This window comes from Sinocyclocheilus grahami, unplaced genomic scaffold, assembly GCF_001515645.1.
Source record: "Sinocyclocheilus grahami isolate Dianchi unplaced genomic scaffold, SAMN03320097.WGS_v1.1 scaffold228.1, whole genome shotgun sequence".
Taxonomy (NCBI): Eukaryota; Metazoa; Chordata; class Actinopteri; order Cypriniformes; family Cyprinidae; genus Sinocyclocheilus; species Sinocyclocheilus grahami.
Genome location: NW_015505407.1, coordinates 1,156,608 through 1,169,080, shown reverse-complemented (window position 1 = coordinate 1,169,080; position 12,473 = coordinate 1,156,608). Strand labels below are relative to the sequence as shown.

Genomic DNA, 12,473 nt, shown 5'->3' with positions numbered 1-12,473 from the left:
CGTTCGGGGTTCAGACACACTCTCTCTGTTTAAATCTAGATTAAAGACACATCTCTTTGGCCAAGCATTCAAATAATGCATCTCATAATCTTGTACTGCAGTTATATCTGATCAAATGCACATTATTATTCTTTAGCTTGGGTTAAATAAATCAATTTTGCTTGGTTGGAACAGCAGCTATGCTAATTATGTCTCTATTTGTTTCTCTGTTCTTGCTAGGATTTACACAAGCTTCAGTCTGGATCCAGAACACCTGAGAAGAGATGATGCCAACCCCTCAGAGGACCTCAGATGATGCCAACCCTGAAACAACACACAGAACTACCAAATTTTGCAATAAGTTTGTTTGCATCATATAATAATTGCTGTTAATAGTGTTCATCGTCTGTTTGATTACGTCTTTAATTGATTTTTCCGTACATTTCTGTCATATGTACATTAACTGACAGTCACCACTGATAAGCTACAACTAAATATTGTAGAAACTTAATGTTGCTGTAAAGTTGTTTTGCAACAATTTTTACTGTGAAAAGCACTATATAAATAAACTTGAATTCTTCACCGTCATCACCAATTACATCATGACGGAGTCCTGCAGAGCTAGTCAAAGTTTCTGTAAACTTGTGAGATGTCCAACCAAATGTTTTGAATGACATCCAATCTTCTGTAAAAGCTGTGACCAATGACAAGAAACATCACCTTCATTCTGGTAATTTTGAATTTACTAAGCTGTCATTTACTTGATGGTTTTATCTCAATTAAGTTATAGTAAGTACATGGACATTTTCTATAAACAAGGGTAAGTGTCATTCTCAAGGACACAATGGTGATCATTCATGGATTGCTCCTTGTGGGGTTTAAAAATTAAAAAATTCAAAGAATTCCCCATCCCATTTAACCTCTGATTCAGTGGTGCATCTTCCCTCTTTGGCATGTGGGTACAAGTAAGAAGGCTTGGGTTAGGTGCAAAGTGGACAAATCATATAATCATAGGGAAATTTTTAAAAAGAGCCTGAATTGTTAATGACATGTTTATTTAGGTAAAGCTTTTTTTTCCAAACAAATACAACAACAATATATTTCAAAGCATACTATGTTGATTGTGGGTGTGCTGCACCCACGGTGCCCATTGAATCTCTGCTATAGTGGCGATAACTGCCAATTTTCCCCCAAGCAAAGCATCCGAATTATCTTGAACAGCTGTGTTTATGTGTCTAATGAAAATAAATATTCAATGAAAAGGTCTATTGAAACAACATACCATGGGCAATGTGCGCTGCATATAAAAAGGCTTGCATAATTTCAGTAGAGCAGCACAAAAATCTTCTTAAAAACTATTGTAAACAACAAATAACAGCTAACGAGTTTGCCATATGCAGTCAAATTATCCATTAAGTCTGGTCTTTGCTAGCATGGCATGGTGGTCCATGACATTTGTTAAGTTTCACATCTCTCCATAATTTTGACGCCATGGTAATGCAAGCAAAAAAATAAGTCTGACACCAAAGTTTTAATGATGATAAACTCCCACATTTCAGAATTATATGCACAAATTAAGAGGTAAATTGACACAGAAGAGTTAGATTTTTTTTTTACCTCCAGTCATGCAATTTCATTTGTGCTGAAATGCCTGTCAGGCTTTTTGTGTCCTCATTAAATATGATTATCATCCTGATATTTATTCAGAGATTTTCCACACATCACCACATGAAACGTAAATGCTTTAACAATGTCCCATAACATTTAAGGTTTTTAAGGCCACAAGTCCTACCTGTATGTGTGGTGTTCACAGTTTTGGGATCTGTCCACATTGGTCATAAAAAAGACAGATAAATCTGAGTTTAAAATGTCCTGGTACACATAATTATTTAAAGGCTTGCATCCGGAACCAAACATCAACAGTTTTGCTAAAAAGAAAATGAGCAACATGACAAGTCAAAATTAATGAACTGAAGTATGTCTGAGTTTTTGTCCCTAAAGGTTACTTTCCCACAGTTTTGAGGAAGACAAAATTGCCCACAGGCTTATTTACTTAACTAAAATCACATTTAAAGTCTCTCCAGGCTGAGATTCTATTTTCCCACAGGAGCTGTTGGACTTATTGCAGCTGATAAAATAATAAGGCACTAAAATTAAATGTAGAAGTGTCAGCACAGTGACCTATTGGACAGGGCCTTTTTAAAATATGACACCACGTAGAGTTATAAAATGCTGCAATAGTGTTCTGCACTGCAATAGAGCCTGCAAAAGAGGGTTCTTTCCTCCCCTTGAGAAAATCATAGCACGCTGCATAGTGTTTCACAAGCTCTTATTAAACACACTCTGGCATCTTCAATTCATTCCCAAACTATTAAAAGATCTCTTTACAGTTAGGCCAAAGATTTTGTGCTGTGACTTCCCTACTTCATTTCATTTCAGAGAAACAGTACAGGCAAACTGGAGTCTGGTGCTTGACTTAGTACTAAAATTCATATAAGGAGTTTTCCCCCCTGCTCATAGGTTTAAAGCCCAAATATGAATTCATTATTGTATGACTTTCTTTCTTCCATTAAACACAAAAGGAGAAATAATATACTGGGTTTTTTCCCCATGAAATTACAATGAATGAACCCTAAAGTAGTCTATTCAACAAGTTCACCTGAGTCTGAAAGGACTGAATTTAAGTCATCCTTCACTGATAATTCAGCTTTTCAGATGGGCCTTCAATTGCTCGGCTGGATCATTGGGAACCGGATCAGTCCAGTTTGTGAACAAATCAAGTCATATTCATCAACTCAAAAGAATGATTCATTCACTAAATGGACATTGCTATGTACTTCTATGAATGTGGCATGTATTTTTAACGGTACTTCAACATTAGGTTGAGTAAATTAATGAAAGGATATTCATTTTGGGGTCAAATATTCCTTTAATATCTTCTAGCTATAAATTCTGAACATTTAAGTTAAAGTAGCTTTCCTATTTACCATTTTCATTCAACTGAATTGTGCTTTCATAAGCTGTTCCATGACAAAACCAACCAAAACAAAACAATAATTGCACAATGACACTCTATCCAAACCTCAAGCATTCTATATAATCTTAAAACAACACAGAAGAAGCGTTGTGTGATTTGTCAAGCATAGATAATGGTATAATGTCTTATCTCTGCAAAACAGGTGAAAATGCTTTTCATAACATCTCCAAAACAAAAAAAAACAAACAAAAAAAGCCACAGACCCTGACTAACACATCTGGTTTAACAGCTAACCTAAAATAAAACATCTGGACTGTGAATTGTTTGGTCTCTGAGACTGAAGACCACAGGTTTAAGAGTAAATAAAAATGCAAATAATTATTACAACATTGTTTGCGTGAACAACACCTGTTTTTCTCTGTGTGATATACTTTATTGTCCCCTTTATAATAGCTGACACTTAAACCTGGTAAATGTGCATTGTTAACCTTGAGTTCAGAACAGTGTATTTGTACAATATGTGAAAGTCACTGTGTCAGGTGCCTTGATGCTCCCTTGAGTGGGAGATTCCTCAAATCCTTTTAGGGCTATAAAGGGATGTATAGCTCAAATACATCTTCAAGTGGTCTGGTATCAAAAAAGGAGCCCCTACCAAGTATTGAGTACATGTACAGTAAATGAACATACTTTCCAGAAGGCCAACAATTCACTACAAAAATTTTTGAAGCATTCTAATTTGTTGAGATAGTGAATTTGTGGGTTTTTGTTAAATGTGAGCCAAAATCATCACAATTAAAAGAACCAAAGACTTAAACTACTTCAGTCTGTGTGCATTGCATTTATTTCATACACGAGTTTCACAATTTGAGTTGAATTACTGAAATAAATGAAATTTCCAAGACATTCTAATTTATTGAGATGCACCTGTACACTCTGATCAAGGTAACTTCTTTTTTTTTTTATTGCTTCCCAGGATTTTGTCATCACAGGAATACATTTTATTTTAAAATATTAAACTAGAAAAGTCATTTTAAATCATTTTACTGCATTTTTGATTAAATATGCAGCCTTGGTAAGCATAAGAGTCATCTTTTAAAATATCTTCATCTCTTAACCTCTTACTGATCCCAAACTTTTAAAAAGTAGTGTAACTCACACTTAAAATTGTCTGAATGTCATTGCATTAGAAAGAAGATTGAAACTATAAAGTGGCATTTATTTTTAAAGAAATAAACTCAGTCATATATTTTTTAAATATGAATTAAATGTCTTTATGGGGCCACTGTACAACTTCATGCTAAATTATTTCATCATGCCTAAATTTAGCATATCCTGCAGCCTCAATTTCAATTTCTGGTACAAGAACCATACGATTGCAAACCCTATGATGCATGGGAAAGCAAACATGCAGCACATTTTAACAATTCTCTGTATCTCAAAAAAAAAAAGAAACTAACTAGAAAGTAAACACAGCAAACTGGTACAATTTCAGATGTTCAAAACAGCAAAGTCTTCTATAATTTGCTTCGCAGAAGCTTTTGTTGTTGTTGTTGTTGTTGTTGTATTATTCTCTGATCAATATCTCATAATGAAAAGAAAACTATCCCACAGAGATGACTCCTACTTGGGATAAAGCAAAAAAGCAGAACATGTCGGCACGTCACTGTGGTTGGAAAATAAGGTTTCTGAGTAACTGGAGGGCATTCACATCCATCACAGAATGGTAAATCATTCAACCTCTTACCACTAGGAAATACGATCTATGGAATTAGTTTTAGAATATTCAGTTCTTCACATACTCTACAACAGATAAACTACAGTGCATGCAAATTCACAGGACAGGACGACATTGGGGGCCTCTAACACAAATGTTTCTTAAATTGCTCTGGCATCTGCACTAGGACTTAACTTAAAAATGTTCCCTATAATTTTCAGTCTTATTTAATATTATTACCAAAGTGTTCCATTGCTGGATACTTCCATGTGGAAATAACACCATAAAAACTCCCTATCATTAACAACTATATCAACCAATACTGCCAACGTTACACCTTATTTCTCTCACCAGCCTCTCTTGCTTTAGGGTAAGGTTCTACAATTTTATAAGGAGGAAAGGAATTTCAGCAACCAATTTCAACAGCCAATTTCAATGATTTGTTACGGAGAAACACTGACCTGGAATTGGGTAGTTTTGAATACTGTACTTTTAACAAAATCTGCTATATAACACTGTGGCTTCAAACCGCAATGTGTTGCAGACACCCAAAGGTCACAATACATCACAGAATAAGAGAAAGTCAAAAGTATTATATGTATATATATATATATATATATATATATATATCTTCCATTACTTGTGATATTCACGACAATGCAATTGGATGTTGTAGACCTATATATCTCGAAGGTGTCTAGTGACTGAATATAATGCCAAAGCATGACAGTGACAAGCCCCTGAATGAATTACTAAACACAAAGTGTGGCATTACGATGTTACATTAACAAGTATATATACACCAATTGGAACAGAGAGAGAAATTAAACTTTCCCCAACCTACGACTGCGTGTTTACTCTGGATGTGATTTTATACCCCACCAAGCCTATACTATGTGAGCTCCAAATTGTTTCACAATGTCCACAAAATCAGCAAGAGAATTAATTCCAAATGTTTTATTATTTGTCAAATCCTTGTAATTCTAAACTTTATTCCTGGTTTTTTTTATGCAAGAAAAAAATCTTAAACTGATGGTTTTCTGGAACCCAGCAATCAACTACTCAACGTGAGTCCTATGAAAAAGGTACAACTGCTCCCTCAAAACAGGGGGTAAATCAGGGGTGCCCAACCCTGCTCCTGGCGATCGACTGTCCTGCAAAGTTTATCTCCAACTCTAATCAAAGACACCTGCCTTTAATTTTTAAGTGATCCTGAAGACCCTAATTGGTTGCTTCAGGTGGGTTTGATTAGGGTTGGAGCTGAACTTTGCAGGACAGTCCATTGCCAGGAGCAGGGTTGGGCACCCCTGGGGTAAATGAAGGAAAAGGGAGTTACTAAAAGCTCATCGATCCAGTCTTAGTGTGTGTGGGCCAAATAAAAGAGTGCAAGTTTAAAAACCTCTTTATGAGGGCCACAAAGTTTAAGGAGACATGTGCACCCTATATTCTGCATAAATGACAACTCAAGCAATCTCTCTGTCATTATCTCAGGAATCATAACAGAAAAGATCTCCAACCACACACTTAATCTATGTTGTCTTTCTAAACAGGTCAATAAGCTACTGTAATTAGACTGTGTTTTACACCTAAGCAATTAGACAATTGCAGTTTTGACCTTTGGAGCTGCAACTGCAAACTCCTCTTACTCAGAATCTAGCCAAAATGAACTAAACTAGGAGATAATTCGAGTTTTTTTTTTTAAAGTCCAAATCTATAATGATGTGCCTGTACCCCTTTCAAAAGATTATTTTATAAACTTAGTAATACACAAAAGCCATTCACATTTGCATTTAGTTGCAGCTTATAGTTGAGATTTCTGGGTCATGGAAAGGCTATTCATACCTATTTGTCAACATTCCCAGATAACATCTCTGACGTTTCACCAGAAAGTTCCCCTTCAGAAATGAAAAATTCTCTAGTCTGTTCACTTGTGTCTGAAGATCAATGGTGGTAAAAGAGGGTCAGCAAAAATATCTCTCTAAACCATCACTGCACTCTAAACCATCATCTCACACTGGGCCACTATGTGAGGTTCAAAGATCTGATATGAACCGGGAAAGCACAGGAAAGCTGACTTGGTCAATTTCATCAAGCTTTTTTAAAGTGTGGGGATCGTGAGTGATAAGAAACTGGTTTATTATGCAGTATGTTGTCTTTTAAAAAACATTACACTACAAATCACTACATATAACACCACATTACATTTATATATATATATATATATATATATATATATATATACATATATAGGTTTCTGTTAAATACATTTACAATTAATTTATCTGTCCTTTTTTTCCCAAGGCCATTCATTCTCTGAAAGACTTCCTCAATTTATTCTTATTAACATTCAGTTAATATCTGTAAAATCCCTGGCTGAGCACTTAATGTAACTGGAACACACTGCTGCAGTGTTTTGTCTGTGTGGTATTAATACTGGTGTTAATTTTGTCAGCTATTTTCATTTTAGTCTTAGTCCCGTGTTAAAATGTCCTTGTTAGTTTTTGTCATATTTAGTCAACCTAATGCGTCTTAGTTTTAGTAAATTTTTAGTCGAATAAAAGTCTCAACATTTTAGTCTAGTTTTAGTCCAAGAAACCCTGAAGTATTTTAGTCTAGTTTTAGTCAATGAAAACTTGACATTTTAGCAATGAGATTATTATTAATTAACCATTTAGTATTAATTTTGGCAGCCATTTTTAAATTAGTCTTAGTCTTACTCAAATGTACATTTTAGGTATCATATTTAGACAACCGTGTCCTGTTTTTGTTTAGTCAAGTTTAAAGGAACACTCCACTATTGCAATGATATTACGCAGTGCCTGAAAATAGTCCCCAGCTAGGTAACTTCCAATAAGCCTATTTTCAGGCGCTGCGTAATATCATTGCGCCTGCTGCATCCATGGAGACTATAGTTCCTAGCCATATCGGCCTAGAAAATCGCAACTTTTCATTTTCCGTCGGTCTTAGTACACGATGTAACTACAGAAGAGTCAAGTTTTAAAAAGGAAAAATATTGAAACTCTTTGGTCATTTTTTAATCGAGATGCTAACGGTCTAATTAGATTCAATGATCTATGCTAAGCTAAGCTAAAAGTGCTACCGCCAGACCCGGAGATCAGCTGAATGGATTTGAAAACGGTAAAACTCAACTATTTAACTCTAGGGGAGTTGGAAAATTAGCCTATTTTCAAAAATAGTGGAGTGTTCCTTTAAGTTAATCAAATGTATGAGCATTTTAGTCAAGTTTTAGTCAAAGAAATCTTAGTCACATTTTCGTCATTCTGTATAATGGCTAAACTGATTTAAAAAAATGTAAGTAACAAAAAGTAAGGGTCAAAAGTAACAATTTTTATATTATATTTTCTATTCATTTGAACAATTATTATCAAACAATTCTATTCATTTAGTAACATAAATATATATCAGAGTATAATATTTTATAATATAATATAATATTTAATATTTTTAATTAAATAAGTTTTATAATTCATTAACTTCTTGTCGATTCACCAGTTCACATTTACAACTGTGTAAAAATAAGGGTCGTTTTTGGCTTTGGTCTTATTAAAAAATAGCAGAAGGGCTTATTGAAAAATGCAAATTAATTATCTGCCAGCAGGTGGCGCTTTTCGCCAGGAATATAGCCGCTTCCCCGGTAACCGCAGTAAACAAAGCAGAGCAGCACCTGACTTTGAAACTTGCAGCGCTCATTTTTAATCAATTAAATAGCCTTTTGAAGTGTAAGCTATATCTCATTATACATGTAAATATACATTTACATATATTTAGTTTTTTCACTGGAGCACCACCTGAGTCTTCTTCTCCCATTTCTACCAGTGATCATTGTTTCCTTTCCGCGGTAGTACCTGTGCACATTTCAATAGCATCACTGGGCTGTAGGTTGCCAGGTTGAGGGGACAAATGGGTTGAAATTTGTATGCGTCGATCATTTGGGAAAGATGCGTTTCATACTAGATCTGGCAACTGGACAACCGCAAGTCGCGATTTTTCATATAATGAGGTTTGGTCCATACAAATAACGGGAGTTTTACTGGAAGCGAATGTAGCAAACATATTAAATATGCCCAGTGGGATTTTTTTTTATAGAAAGATTAAAAATACAGGAGAAATACGGGTAAATATTTAAACGGAATGATAATGGGATAGAATGGTAAAATACGGGAGAATCCTGGGAAAACGGGAGGGTTGACGGGTATGATTTATTCAGCGACCACAATTGCAAACAATACAGTCGAGATCTCATGACAGAACACAGACCGGTTGAATGATGCTTTCAATTAGATCACACACGCGTTTCATACTAGATCTGGCAACTGGACAACCGCAAGTCGCGATTTTTCATATAATGAGGTTTGGTCCATACAAATAACGGGAGTTTTACTGGAAGCGAATGTAGCAAACATATTAAATATGCCCAGTGGGATTTTTTTTATAGAAAGATTAAAAATACAGGAGAAATACGGGTAAATATTTAAACGGAATGATAATGGGATAGAATGGTAAAATACGGGAGAATCCTGGGAAAACGGGAGGGTTGACGGGTATGATTTATTCAGCGACCACAATTGCAAACAATACAGTCGAGATCTCATGACAGAACACAGACCGGTTGAATGATGCTTTCAATTAGATCACACACACAGTACCGTTCGTAGGCATAGGCGAGCTAGGCGGTCGCCTATGGGCACCACCAGCAGGAGGGGGCGCCAATGAGCGCATGTACTGGTGCTAGCCACCTTTTCCTTGTCATAAAAATGGGCGCGGCCATTTGTAAATTCTATGGGTCTGGTTTCCGGTCTCATCTGCGTCCACTCCGTACAGCTATTTTTAGCTGAACAAAACAGTTCGTTTTGCTGCTTGATATTGAAAGTTGGTGTGTCTTATCATATTATTTTAATGTATTTCCTTAATTATGAACACACTGGGTTGTAGTGCAAACAGTTTTACCGTTTACTGCATGTTGTTATTCTCCTCGTTATTTACCTATAGCGGCTAATGAACCGGAAGTCTCACCCATAGGCTTACTTCCGCGTTGAAGAAAAAGGGGGATACATTTTAGCAGGGTTGTGATGAGTGGCACGGCCACCCTGAAATATGATTGCCGCCCCCACTGGATCTCCCAACATCATTGGGCTACAGTACTGTCATTCTGACGATGCCTGTACGCCATTGGATCAGAGCGCTGTCACTTGCTGCCTGATTGTTGCATGCAAAGTTTGCATTTGGAGCGCTCAACAACATCATTAGATCAATGGGTTCTGTCAGTGCTTTGTCAAGGTAAGCCTTTTTTTTGCCATGCAGTAAAGCCAAGTTCAAAGGCCAATTTAAAATATTGGTACAATAAAAAGTGCACAAAATCAGTATTTTGTTTAGGCAGTATTTGTGGCAGTCAACAAATCATGTGAAATCGGTCCAAATTGTGTGCGTTTTTCTGCCAATGCATTGTTAAAGGATCAGCGTGTCATGTAATATTCCCAATAAACTTTAACAGCCAATTAAAAAATATTGGTGTAGTAAAATTTGCTAATTCACAAGATCAATACATCTTTTATTAAACCGCTTTGTCGAATTTAACGCATCCTTACGGAAGTGTCGAAATGCTGAATCAATTAATTTGCTTCCAACAGCGCTTAATGGGAGCAGCATCATACACATAGAGGGCAGAGCGTCGCGTTATTTAAAGGGGAAGTTCACGCATCAATGAGTAACAAAGGAACAAGTAACTGCATTCTGATTACTTTTATGGCACTGATCAGGCTTTTATGTGTAGTTTGAGGTAACAAAGGGTTTTATATTTGACTGAAATAATGCAATAACTGACAAAACAATTGAACAAAAAACATTAAATTATATAAATATAAAAAGCATACAGAAGCATTTTTGCCGTCTACAATTTAGAATGCCTGGAATTTTGAGTTGTAATAGACTAATAAATCAACGTGCGTGCACTCTGTGTGTGATTTGGTGATATAGCCTACTTGATAATGTCAGATCACACATCATTACAACAACACTTACCATATTATCGCAGACAATGCTGTATCGCACACCCCAGACTCGACTTGAGGGGAAAATGAATCATCCGCGGTTATGCGTGCACTTGTTTGCACATGAGCAAAGGTGTTTTTAGGAGTCTAACTTGCAGACGCCAGACCACTGATTCGTCAAACCTGCTTTCCTGCAGTCCGTGTTCTTCTTTTTTAGTAAGTAATGATGAATATGCTTCGGGGAAATGTATCGGAGTAAAAGTATAAATTTTATTTAGGAAATGTAGTGGAGTACTCTAAAAGTAACAGTTGGCTGAAATATAAAAACTCAAGTACAGTACAGTACAGATACTCCCAAAAAATACTTAAGTACTGTAACGAAGTGTTATTACTTCGTTACATTACACCACTGCAAATACTTTGCATTTAGGGAGATTGCGGAAGGCTCTAGTTTAGCGTTGAGGGTGTGGAATGCTCTAAAATTTCCCCTCATTTGAGGATCATAGGATATCCCTCAAAATGAATCACTGAAAGCAATGAAAAGACTTAAAACACATTCTTATTTTTGATCATGTCCAGACCTAACTCACTCCACAAAGTACAGCGTTGTTATTCTCCTCGTTATTTACCTATAGCGGCTAATGAACCGGAAGTCTCACCCATAGGCTTACTTCCGCGTTGAAGAAAAAGGTGGATACATTTTAGCAGGGTTGTGATGAGTGGCACGGCCACCCTGAAATATGATTGCCGCCCCCACTGGATCTCCCAACATCATTGGGCTACAGTACTGTCATTCTGACGATGCCTGTACGCCATTGGATCAGAGCGCTGTCACTTGCTGCCTGATTGTTGCATGCAAAGTTTGCATTTGGAGCGCTCAACAACATCATTAGATCAATGGGTTCTGTCAGTGCTTTGTCAAGGTAAGACTTTTTTTTGCCATGCAATAAAGCCAAGTTCAAAGGCCAATTTAAAATATTGGTACAATAAAAAGTGCACAAAATCAGTATTTTGTTTAGGCAGTATTTGTGGCAGTCAACAAATCATGTGAAATCGGTCCAAAATGTGTGCGTTTTTGTGCCAATGCATTGTTAAAGGATCAGCGTGTCATGTAATATTCCCAATAAACTTTAACAGCCAATTAAAAAATATTGGTGTAGTAAAATTTGCTAATTCACAAGATCAATACATCCTTTATTAAACCGCTTTGTCGAATTTACGGAAGTGTCGAAATGCTGAATCAATTAATTTGCTTCCAACAGCGCTTAATGGGAGCAGCATCATACACATAGAGGGCAGAGCGTCGCGTTATTTAAAGGGGAAGTTCACGCATCAATGAGTAACAAAGGAACAAGTAACTGCATTCTGATTACTTTTATGGCACTGATCAGGCTTTTATGTGTAGTTTGAGGTAACAAAGGGTTTTATATTTGACTGAAATAATGCAATAACTGACAAAACAATTGAACAAAAAACATTAAATTATATAAATATAAAAAGCATACAGAAGCATTTTTGCCGTCTACAATTTAGAATGCCTGGAATTTTGAGTTGTAATAGACTAATAAATCAACGTGCGTGCACTCTGTGTGTGATTTGGTGATATAGCCTACTTGATAATGTCAGATCACACATCATTACAACAACACTTACCATATTATCGCAGACAATGCTGTATCGCACACCCCAGACTCGACTTGAGGGGAAAATGAATCATCCGCGGTTATGCGTGCACTTGTTTGCACATGAGCAAAGGTGTTTTTAGGAGTCTAACTTGCAGACGCCAGACCACTGA

At 36.2% G+C, this 12,473-nt stretch overlaps 1 protein-coding gene across 1 annotated transcript in view; it reads right to left on the bottom strand.

The window, feature by feature from the left end:
* The window catches only part of LOC107597132 (NADP-dependent malic enzyme-like), an 87,927-nt gene that overhangs the window by 35,310 nt on the left and 40,144 nt on the right, over window positions 1–12,473 (bottom strand). The gene's annotated exons all lie outside the window — the stretch shown is intronic.